At 46.5% G+C, this 12,337-nt stretch overlaps 1 protein-coding gene across 3 annotated transcripts in view; it reads left to right on the top strand.

Annotated features, from left to right (window-relative positions):
• Positions 1 to 12,337, top strand: part of PRKCA (protein kinase C alpha) — a 405,570-nt gene that overhangs the window by 303,734 nt on the left and 89,499 nt on the right. The gene's annotated exons all lie outside the window — the stretch shown is intronic.

The raw sequence follows: 12,337 nt of genomic DNA, 5'->3' as shown, positions 1-12,337 counted from the left end.
AAGAGTTCTACATGGTAATTTTTACCCAAAAGTAAATGGCTCTTTCTGATATGTTTTCCTTGGAAGCTGGAGCCACGTTACATGTCCTTTAGTCTTTGTGGGCTCAGTGACCCTTTCTTCAAAGTATTGAACGTTTTCTGAAAAGTGCATGACTCCTTTTGTCCTGCCTTTTTTCCTCCATTGCAAAGGCTCGTTAGGTTTTTCCTTGTCCAAGAGTCCCTCTAGATGGACACTTTATGTACTGCAGCCGAAAGATGAGAAGTTTGCAAAGCTTTCCTGTCTGCTTTAGTTTTCCAGCCAAACAACAAGACTCCATTGGGCACTCCTGGTTTTGCCTTGCCCTGTGCTGACTCTGAGGGGAGATGCCCAGGTAGGATGTGGTGCAGCCTCTGCTCTCAAGTTGCTATCAGTCTGTAGAGAAACTCCAGTGGGCTGGGCTGGCTGTAAAATGGAAGGTCAGAGAATATGGGTCTTGTGCCAAGGTAAGGGCTAGTAGCGCTGGATGGATGGAAGGGTGTGCTCCAGGTGGCCCAGGCATGGGGCAGCATAAACCCAGGAGCACAAGACATGGGTGGCATGCAGATTTCATGTATTTTTTTTTTAAGATTTTATTTTTCCTTTTTCTCCCAAAGCCCCCGTGGTCCATAGTTGTATATTTTTAGTTGTGGGTCCTTCTAGTTGTGGCATGTGGGTTGCTGCCTCAGCACGGCTTGACAAGCAGTGCCATGTCTGCGCCAAGGATTTGAACTGGCGAAACCCTGGGCCGCCGAAGTGGAGCACACGAACTGAACCACTCGGCCATGGGACTGGCCCCGAGATTCATGTATTTTAGCAGAGAGTTACTGAGTGCATTCTAGGGTGCTATATTGGGCAGTAGGGGTTCAAAATACTTAGCAGCAGAGAGACTAGGCTCATTGGTGTGCAATGGGTCTTTTGGGTTGTATAAATACTAAATGTGATAAGTTGGGTGCAGTTAAATATTTCACATACTTATTCAGTCAGAACCAATGCCAGCTTCTAAATCATGTCACCATGCACTAGGTGAATGTGGAACAGAGCTCGGAGTGTCCCTAAAATTTAGGGAGAAAGTTTAAAGTAAATAATAGAGAACACAAGCTGTTGGCCTCTTTTCTATATTGGGAGCCTCAAAAGTAGTCACTCAAGCTATGATTGAAAATCTCGCAGATCTAATTTCTTTGTGAGAGAGGAATGTGACTTTTTTGTTTTCTCTAGTTAAACAATGCCATTGAATCAATCTGATGAGCAGCGACACGTGGGGCAGCCACCCATGATCAGCTGTCGACTATCCTCTCAACGCTTCATTGTTAACTGTTTGAGAAATATTACCTCCTTTTGCCAGTTTGAGCTCGACCTCTAGTGGGCGCCTACGAACGGGCACCCATATTCATGCTAACGGAGGAATGTGCCCCTGCCGTGGCCATGGACAGACCACCTTACTAACACCTCCCACTAAGAGCAGTTCCCAGCCAGTTCTCGCTCCTCATTGCCAGGACCTCTCCCTCCCAGACCTCTTCCCATCCCCGGCCAAAGCTGCCTCTCCCTTTGCACGCATGTTCTGCAAGTGTGTGGAGAAAGGAGGGAGATCCCTCAGTCCTTAAGAGAACTGGGCTCTTAAGGCATACAGCAAAGGTCCTTCACCCAGGGCCCATGAGTGCCCTAAAACTGTCGTCAAAACTGTAATATTGTGTTAAAGGAGTTTATGGGTTAAAGAAAATGAAGAATCTCTGTTTTTACATGGACCTGTCACCCAGAGTTAAAACCCATGTGCATCAGGAACGTGACTTGGGAGCTGTACCTCTCTGTGCCCACTCCCTGCGCCAGCTGGAGCCTGCCCAGGGCCCTTCTTCTGCGGTGACCTTCTGTGCCACCTGATGGCCTATGGCCTTGCTGGTTCTGGTCTTTCGTAGGGTCCCATGCCAGCTTGTCTGCCATCACCTGTGAGATGCCCCACCCTTGCCAGGGCTTATCTCCAACTCACATTCCCTAATCCCAGAACCTTGCCTATTGCTAGACAGCTTGATCGCCCCCGACACGTCTCATGTGAAGGGCATTCGGTAATCCCTGTTCCGGAAGCAATCTGTCACTCCACCAGTTTCCCCATCAACATTTGCTGAAGAGTTCTGGCTTCCTGTACAGAGCTGACTTGTAGCGACGTGAGGGAACTGGCAGCTTCTTAGACACGATTTCCCCTTGCAGCATCGTCAGAAGAGGCCTAAAGTAAAGTGAAAACAAAATTTGAGAACAGGGTGTTCTTTCTAGTAACGTGACCAGGAAAGTATAATCTAGAGGAAACGTGAGAACTTTGTGCTGTGGCTGTGTGTCAACATTGTTCTGATCTAGGAGGCTAAAGGTTTTTTTCCCTTTTTCTACCTGATCCAGCCCAGCGGCTGCTTGAGATGCTCCTGAACTGAGCAGCTAGACTGTTAGGAGGGTAACAGCAGGGCAAGCCCTTAATTCTAAAGCGCAGGTGGATTAAGCAGGAGCCAGAGGGGCCTCTCCCATGCCTGGCTCTCCTCTAATGGATCAGTATTTTTGCATCCAGCGCTACTGGGTGCACATTCCTTTAAAATTCTCCTTTCTGAAGCAGCTGTTGCATGAATAAAGAATGGCCCCATTGATGCTTTATCATGCTCACTGTTTGCACTTGGTCACTGGGTGGGGCTGCGGTGTGGAATGGGCTGGGGGTGCCAGAACCAGGTGGGATTGGCAAATTGCATCAGGTTATGGCCAGATAGGATGTTCCATGGAGCAGGCTGCAAATCAGGTTTGTCTAGGAGTACAGACTACTGTGCCAAAAGTGCCCAATGCAGCCAGGGGAAAAGAAGCAAGCATAAGTACACATGGGAGATGTCGGCTTCTGAGGGTTCTGCTAAGACCAGAGACAGCAACAAAGGGAAAGGGTGGATTCCAGTTCCTGTTAGACGACGTACCCTGTCTCCTCAACCCCAGCCCAGGACTCCTCCTGTTCAAGAGGCTCAGATCAAAGCAGAAGGAATCAGAAGGAAGGAGTCCTAACAAGGAAGTAGAGACTCTTCTCTCATGTCAGTTTCTCCTCAAACAGTTGAGGGTGTCGCTGTGGAGCTGCAGTGGTGGTGTTCTGTGTCACAGATTAGTAAACTGTGGCCTGTTTTTTTTAAATAAAGTTTTATTGGAACACAGCATTTTCATTTGCTCACATATTATCTATGGCTCCTTTCCCTATAACACAGCAGACTTCAGTAGTTGCAGTGGTGGCTTTGTGACCCGCAAAGCCTAAATTATTGACAATCTGGCCCTTTGTAGAAGAAGTTTGCTACCTCTCTTCTACACTAGCAGCTGTACCAGAATACAGAGGCTGCCTTGGGAGGACCAAGTAGAGGTCAACGATCAGGCCCCAGAGTCAGAACTCAGTTGCACCCTTGACTCCATCACTTACTAAATGCCTGACCATGAGCAAGTGACTTAAGATCTCTGTGCCTCAGTTCTCTCACCTGAAAGTGGGCATCTGAGTCATTATTTCACAGCAGTGTTGTGAGGATTAAGTAAGCAGATATAGTAAGGCACATGGAAATCTGTCAGTCTTTTTCTTAAGTTACAATTCACATACCACAAAATCCACACTTTTAAAGTGTAAACTTCAGTGGGTTTCGGTACATTCGCAAGATTGTGCAACCATCACCATTATCTAGTTCCAGATCATTTTCATCACCCCAAAAAGAAACTCCTTAATGGAACCTGTAGTAGGCTGAATAATGACCACCCAAAGATATCATGTCCTAATCCCTGAAATCTATAAATGTGACCTGTTTGAAAAAAGGGTCTTTGTAGATGTGATGAAGACTCTTGAGATGGGGAGATTTTGAATTATCTGGGTGGGCCTTAAATGCAATCACAAGTATCCTTATAAGAGAGAAGCAGAGAGAGATTTGACACACAGAAGAGAAGACGATGTGGACTGAGCAGAGATTGGAGTGATGTGGCCGCAAGCCAGGCAATGTTAGCAGCCACCAGAAGCTGGAAGAGGCAAGGAATGGGTTCTTCCATAAAGCGTCCAGAGGGAACACGGCCCTGCCAACACCTTGATTTTGGCCCAGTGATACTGATACTGGACTTCTGGCCTCTAAAACTGTGGGGGCATAAATTTCTGTTATTTTAAGCCACCAAGTTTATGGTAATTTGTTAAAGCAGCTACAGGAAACTATTACGTCATACCCATTATTTAGATTATAATTTATGCCCTCCTGCTGGCAGAAGGCAGGCAAAAGTTGGAGGTGTATCCTAGTATCTCAACTGAGGTGGGATGGTCTTCAACACACCCCACTTAACGTTGGAGAAGGCTGCCTCATCCAACCTCATTAATTTGGCAGGGCCCGAACATTTTATGAACACAAATATTCCTCCACTCCGTTTTATTTCTCCTGCAGAGGGCTGGAGAATGCTTATTTGACTGGGGGGGAAAAATATATACATATGTGTATATATATAGCCTCATCCAACCAACAGACCTCTCACAGTAGGTGCACAATTGATATTTCAAGCATTATTCTAGAGGAAATGAACACTGTTTTAGATACGTTTGTGCTATTTTGTGCAATGTCATTTTCCTTGGTTTCAATATTTGTTTTGTGATCTTAAAAATCTCTACATTAGTGCAAATTTACCCAGCTCACTTTACACCCACTGCAATCTTCTCTCTGTGCTTGCCATGTGCTGTTTGTCCTAGCATAGTATCTTCGGCAGAGAGAGAGAGTACTTAAGCACCATTTCTGAGTATGAACTTGTGGAGCCTTCCCTATGTCTCTGGTATTATGGCCACTGGATGCTCTTGGGCCCCATGTCTCGATGACATTGTGATCTTTCTTGGTTCAGGCACTAACCTATTGATTCTTAGGCAGATGTCAACACGTTCCAGAAGCCCAACTGTAGAGGCCACCAGGGACGAAAATGCCCCAATGTGCTAAGTGATTTTAGAATTACACCCCGAAAGCTACTGCACTCACATCTTTAAATCAGTCCCCTTAGCTAACTACGTTCAAGGCACCAAAGCAGAAATGTCGTTGTATGCACTTCACCTTCCTTCCCACCCACGTCCCTCCGAGGCACACCCACAGCTCAGCCCAACGTGTGTGTTCACTTAACCCCGTGCTCTGAAGTCTCCCTTCCTTCCAGTGGAGGGGTGTGTGGTCTCCCTTCCTCCCCACTCTCCTGGACAAACTTCCCCCATCCCCTCCTAGCTGAGCCGATTTTACTGCCTCTTCTCTGGGACTTTGTCTTGTTAAGTCATTTTTATCACGTAACAAGCAAAACCTGGGTTTTTATGCAATCACAAGCTAACTCCAGTTTGGCTCCCTGTTAGCATTGTGTGACATGCAGGTCATACACCTCTCTCTGCCTCACGACCCCCATCTGCAAAGGGGCCTGGGAAGAGCATCTCTCTCCTTATCGTAAAGAGCTTAAAACAGTGCCTGCCACGTAGCAATCTCTCCAGGAATGCTCTCCCTTACCGTCCCTACTATCACCACCATCATCATCATGTTCATTAGCTTCCTAGGTAACAGAGGGTCAGGGACCTGGTACAGCCTCGATGCCACGTGATCCAAATCAGCCATTCTCAGTGGAAGAGGGAGAGATCACATACACTCATTTCTGCCTTTATGGGCAAACTTCTTAGAAATAAAGTAACCCATCAAGCTTCTCTGGCATTAAACTTATATTCAAATGCAATCATATTTTTATAAGAAATTAACTTATGGGTCTAAAGTTCTTTGAAAGAAGGTGCTATGGCTGTCTAATAATTATCAAAATTAATTCTCTAGGTTTGCTCATGGATTTGGGAAGCCCCCATCACTCTGTTGCCTGATGTTAAATGACACCATGTCCTTTTGACCACAGACACTAAACCCCCACTCGTTTTCTGCACTTTCCTGTCAACCCCAACATTTTTGCATTCGCATTTCTTTTGCTGTTAAGTAACTTCAAAGAAAGAAGAGTTTGTGTTGTTTTTTTCTGTCGTGTCAGAAAACATCATTTTTGCTTCTGCATGATGTCGGGTAGGATTGTAGAATCTTGTTTACTCTTGCTTTTACTGTGGAGCAAGGATGGAGGTGGGAGGAGGTCACTGGGTCAGCACACGCTGAACAATCCTGACTTTTGCAGCAAGTCCCTGTTTTGAGCCATTGTCCTTGTTGGTGGCTTTTAAACAGAAGCCATAAACAGAGGTGCTCTTAGGGAGAAAAGGCACTAAAAATAGAGAATTATTTTCTAAAGCAAAGCAGATCATTTGAAGGGCCATTCTGTCCTTGAATTTGGAGGCACTTGACTTTTGTGCATCAGCAAACGATGTCCTCATATGGATATGAGTTCGGCGATGGGCAGGGTTACTATGGGTCAGTGCAGACAAGTTCAGTCTGCAAGCAAAAGGGATTCAGCTGTGTCCTCAACGAAGCTTTTAGTTTGTCTCATGGCTGAATCCTTTGGCATCTCCATGTGCCCAGACAGAGTGCCCTGAGGCAACCTTAGAGGGAGGTTAAAAATCCACAGGGAGGGCCACCCCATGGCTGAGTGGTTGAGTTCGTGCACTCTGCTTCCGCAGCCCGGGGTTTTGCTGGTTCAGGTCCTGGGTGTGGACGTGGCACCGCTCGTCGGGCCATGCTGGGGCAGCATCCCACATGCCACAAGTAGAAGGACCTACAACTAGAATATACAACTATGTACCAGGGGGCTTTGGGAAGAAAAAGGAAAAATAAAATCTTTAAAAAAAAAAATTCACAGGGAGGCAGACAGTGAGATGGGTGGGATACACTAGGTGGGTTCAGCAGTGTGGCCCTCACCTAGCCTAGCTTTTATGTTAGGTGGTGAGCTCTCGAGTGTCTGTTTTATTGTTACACTTTGTAATTTATGCTATATATACACTCTCTGGATCAAGAGCCCATCTGGACCATTCTCTGAATGGATCAAGGATTGCATTGAATTTTTTTTTTAATCCCAAACTATTTTGGAACAACTAGGAGCTGACCATTGAACTCCAGCCTAACTCTGGGGTCTAGAAATTCCAGTAGTATATAACTATCCCTTCAATGTAGTAAATTTTTTTACCCTATGGAAACAGCCTTGCCTCCTAGGCCAGAGAGGTCTGGTTATCTAGGATGATGATGATAAAAATAGCAAACACTATTAACACTGATCTTTACTAATAATGGCAAATGTTTATGTAACACTTTGTTCCAGGTTCTCTTCTAAATGCTTTACATATGTTAACTCATCTAATTTTCACACAACCCTATGAGACATACACTATTATTGTTCGTGTTTTACGGATAGACAAACTGAGGAGATCATTTGTCCAGTCATACAGCTCATAAGCAGTAGAGCAAGGTTTTGAACCCAGGTGCCCACCCTCTTAGCCACTAAGTTGTACTGAAGAAGTCAGCCCCCGTCTACAGCCCCTGTCCAAGCAGAGCGAGCCTGTCACTGTATGTCCTCAGATGCACATTAGACAGTCACTTGACTGCAAGTTTCTGTGGGTATAGCTTGCCTCTCCCCAAGAAAGCATGGCAGCTGTTTCTTCCTGCCCACCTGCCTGCCAGCGTCCACACCTCCGTGTTTCCCACATCAACCAGGCCCTTGGCAAAATCCCTGACTTCATTCCTAAGTGTTGGCTATGCCATCTACCCTGGGGCGTCTTTGACGTAGCTAAGGCTGGCCGCTGCTCAGAGCTCATGGTGAGACAGCCATGTGCCTAAACACTTATTCGAAACTCCCGTGTTCTGAGCTCGCCTGGCCTCCCAGATCAGGTATCTCTGGGGCACCAGGGAGGGATTTCACAAGCTTCATAATCTTATTTGAATAGATTTTGTCCAGAAATGACATCTTACGTTATCAGGAAATTATATAACCTTTCAACCTGGGCTGGTTTTTCTCAGTGCTGGGCTTGACAGCTGATCATTTCAAAATAGGCACCTGAAACCAAAAGCTGGTAATATAATTAGTATTCTGTATTTCTATTAAAGTTCTCAAATTATAGAGCAGACTTTCGTTCTGAAATGGCCAATACCATGGCACAGATGTATTTCTTCAGCAGATGTGCCCGTCTCACAGAGGCTGCTGAGAGGCGACGGAAAAGCGTCACTACCCCGTGCATCCCACCGTGGCGCCCTGGGCCCTTTTGGGCCGACCCTGGGGAGCACAGTCGGCGCTGCTGCAGCTGAGTGAGCAAAGGAAATGCGTGGCTTCTGTGCTGCTGTGTTTAGAGACCGTCTGCCTTTCAGAACTTGAGCCGGCATGATAGAGCTTTACCTCTCAAAAAAGGCTCATTCTCAAGACTTTATCAAAGTATCATGATTTTTTTCCCATCTTAATTCTGTGAGTCAAAACAGTTTGGTTCTTGTAGAAGATGAAAGACAAGGAATGACCCATGGGACTTGTGCTGGGTCTGTTCCTGGACCTACTGGTACTTTTAGACTGAAAATATTCCAGGCCCTTAATGCCTCAGAATTGTCATTCCTGCCAACATGCTTCCCACGTGTGGGGCGGGGCCGCTGATGGGCTATGACTTTTGGTCGTACACTAGATGATTTCTGAAGGTACTGAACTGACATTAAAAAGCATTAAATTACATGGTGAGAAAGTTATTCCCTTTTCAATTTTCTTCCAGTCTTCGTTGTAACATAGAGAAAGACTCTATCTAGCACTAGAATATCCTTAACATTCGAACGCCTGTTGATTTCCCCTTTGTAACTGAGAGCAGGCCTCAGGCAACTGTAGCAGCTGGAAATAAGGAACACTCAGATTTTCGTGGCATTAATTTTTTCGTGATTACTTTCTATTTATGGCAGACCAACTTGGTTTTCTATGTACCAGAGTGATAAATTTTTAAATGTTAAGTGTTAAAATCTGAGTAAATTTGGGGCTGGCCCCGTGGCCGAGTGGTTAAGTTCGCGCACTCCGCAGCAGGCGGCCCAGTGTTTCGTTAGTTCGAATCCTGGGCGCGGACATGGCACTGCTCATCAGACCACACTGAGGCAGCGTCCCACATGCCACAACTAGAAGAATACACAACTATGTACCGGGGGCTTTGGGGAGAAAAAGGAAAAATTAAAATCTTTAAAAAAAAAAAAATCTGAGTAAATTCTTTTCAAAATGTGAAGAAGAATCTAAGTCCTCAAATGATGTCAGTGATGCTGGTCCAGGGACCACACTTTGAGGACGACTGCTAGGTGCATTGAATGGCTTCACATAATACTGAAGCTTACAAGATGCTAATGTCTGGGCCTCAGCCTGGACCAATTAAGGACTCTGGGTCTGGGGCCCAGGTATCTGTATTTGACTAAAACACCCAGGTGTTTGCAGTGTGCTGCTAAGGTGGACAACTGCTGCCCTAATGTACCCAGCCCATGGGCACCTCTGCGAGGGAGCACCCTCACACCCTCTGAGCCCACATCTTCACTGCATTTTTCCCTTCTTTCTCTCTCCTGCCTCGAGCCCTTCTTCTCACTGCCCCACCACTTGTTTTGCTCTTTTCTCTTTCCTAGCTTCCCCTCTCCCAGCTTCCCTATACCTGCTCCTGTCAGTGACACCCTCCAGCACTGCTGCTTAGTTTAAGACATTGCTAACACCATGCAGTTGCAACCACATTAGAAAATTTCCACATTACGTTGTTCTTCCCAGCGTCTGCTTGCCAGTTCATAAGCTGTCAGTCCAGTTTCTGAACATCTAAGCCTTTGGGATTGTGTTCTCTGCCAGTAAGTTGTATTAACAACACTGATAGTAGTTGTTATTGGGCTCTTACTGTGCGCCTATCACCATTCAAGCACTTTACGTGTATGAACGTATATAACCCTCACAGGGAGGTGCGACTTTCCAGATGAAGAAACTGAGGCATAGTGGGGGTTAAGTATCTTGCCCAGGGTGATACAACCATGAAGTGGCAGAGCCAGAATTCAAACACAGGCTGCCTGGCTGCAGAGCCCACCTTTTGAGCAGATGGGACCCTTGGTTGGTTGTTCCCAGTCCTGATTCAGGCGTCCCGGCACGCAGTGAGTCACACGTCAGGCGGGTGGTTCTCCTCTGCAATAAGAAATTGAAATTTGGACCCGCCGTCTGCTTCGCTGACATCTGCAATTGATAACTTTATTTCCAGCTTAAACGATAGCATCTCAGGAGGAAACCCACAGCTTTAAATTCCATCAAGATTTTAACTCATCACCATTCAGAAGAGATCAGCCTTAAGTGATTTTCTGTGTGCTGGCTGTCAGAACTGTAAATTGAAGATGAAAAAGCCAGCACCCACAATCGTTCTGCAGCTGGCAGAACTCTTGGCAGCCTTGATGGTTCCTCATTAGTTTATCTGGGATGGAGCCTCAGTGTTAGACATTCTGGAACTTTCTCTGTCTTTTAAAAAGTATGTGATTCTCATTCCAGTGCTTAATTGGAGAGAGACCTTTGGCTTATTTCCATTCCTGTAGGAGGGTTCCATTTTGACGCTCAAATTTTTCATCTTTGGTGATAATTGTGTTGCTGTTTTAGGAAACTCGACCTTCTGTATTGCATTAAAAACCTTCTGCCTGAGCCTGGGGGAATTCCAAGGTGGTCAGGTCCCCTGGAGACCTCCTACCTCCTTGAAGATTTTGAAGTTGTGGTTGGTGGAGATGAGCTTGAAACACTGTGTCTGGGGCCTAGTAGGGACTCCAGTGATGGAATCTTTTTTTTCCCTCTTATTCCAAGCCACCAACTGTATATCATTGTGCATTATAAACATTATTTAATTCTTCCCAACAATCCTATACCACTGGAAATATGCCCCTGTTCCTTTTTCTAGATGAAGAAACAGAGGTTCATGAACTTAAGTTTCCTGGTGCTTGAGGTTACGTGGTGAAGGAGGTAGGATTTGAAAGCTGGTCTGCTGAGCTGCAGAGCCCATGCATGCTTGTTTATGTTCTGTCTACTCACAGCTGGGTGAGGTTAGATATTGTCTCATGAGAAAAAAAAGTCCCTGGAAAGCCTAAATGGAGTATGAGGAACATATGCTTAGCTCTTCTGTGGCTGGTAGACCTGAGTCGACCCACTCCCCCCTCAGACCATTTGAATATGTTCCCATCTGTCACCTTCTTGTGCTGAGGCTTCCAGGCGAGGAGGATGTAAGGCTGGTGGCCAGCAGGCATCAGCATCAGTGTGTCCCCAGACTGGTATGGGGCAATGCTTGTCTGTGACTTCCACTCTTTGGGCTGCACCCCCCTCATTTGTGTCCTAAGACCCAACATCTTTAGCATCCTTCTATCCTCCCCTCTCTCCCTGCCCACGCCAGCACCCACTTCTAAAATTCTTCCAAAATTCTTAATTTGACCACCAAATCATGCTGAGGATCTATACTAATAGGCCAGAGCAGTGGTTCTCCAACTCTCTTATGCATCAGGATCACCTGGGAGCTTGGCAGACATCACTGGACCTGCCCCCAGATTTCTGACTCAGTTGGTGATACCAGTGCTGCTGGTCCAGGGACCACACTGTGAGAGCCGCAAGGCTAGAGAGCCAAGTCACAGTTAGATGTGTACTCATGGTTTCTGGCTAATTAAGGGTCCTGATGGTGGGAAAGTTCAGCCACATTGGGGAAGATGCCATTGGAAGATGGCGAGGAAGACATTTGGGGGAGGCAGGCCCAGGCCTTAGTCCCTTCTCATCACAGTGATGGATAGGGACCTGTTTCATTGGCTTGCAGTGGCTTTAGCCACTCCCACTGTAATAAGCCGGCTGCATCTCTGAGCATGCCTCCCTCTGTGAGTGAAATGGCCGTTCCTCTATTTGATTGCCAGATGGGTACTTCTCAATCTGGAATGTGCATTGGAGTCACCTGGGGATCTTGGTAAAGCGAGGATTCTGAGTTTGTAATTTTGGGGTAGGGCCTGTGATTCTGCATGGATAATGAGCTCCCAGGTGATGTCCCAGGTGCTGCTGGTCCGTGGACCTGCACATTCCATAGCAAGGCCATAGCACACCTGTGGAGCATATTCTGCGTTACAGCTGTGGACATCAATGGCTCTTGCTCCTGCTGCACAATAGAATCACCTGGGGAGCTTTTAAAACCCAATACTTGGGGGGCCGGCATGGTGGCCGGCGGTTAAGCTCGCGTGCTCCGCTTCAGTGGCCCGGGGTTTGTGGGTTCGGATCCCAGGTGTGGACCTACACACCACTCATCAAGCCATGCTGTGGCAGCATCCTACATACAAAATAGAGGACAATTGGTACAGATGTTAGCTCAGGGACAGTCTTCCTCAAGCGAAAAGAGGAAGATTGGCAAAAGATGTTAGCTCAGGGCCAATCTTCCTCACAAAAAACAACAACA

This window comes from Equus asinus, chromosome 13, assembly GCF_041296235.1.
Source record: "Equus asinus isolate D_3611 breed Donkey chromosome 13, EquAss-T2T_v2, whole genome shotgun sequence".
Taxonomy (NCBI): Eukaryota; Metazoa; Chordata; class Mammalia; order Perissodactyla; family Equidae; genus Equus; species Equus asinus.
The sequence above is the reverse complement of the archived record's forward strand: the minus strand, read 5'-3'. Positions and strand labels throughout refer to the sequence as shown.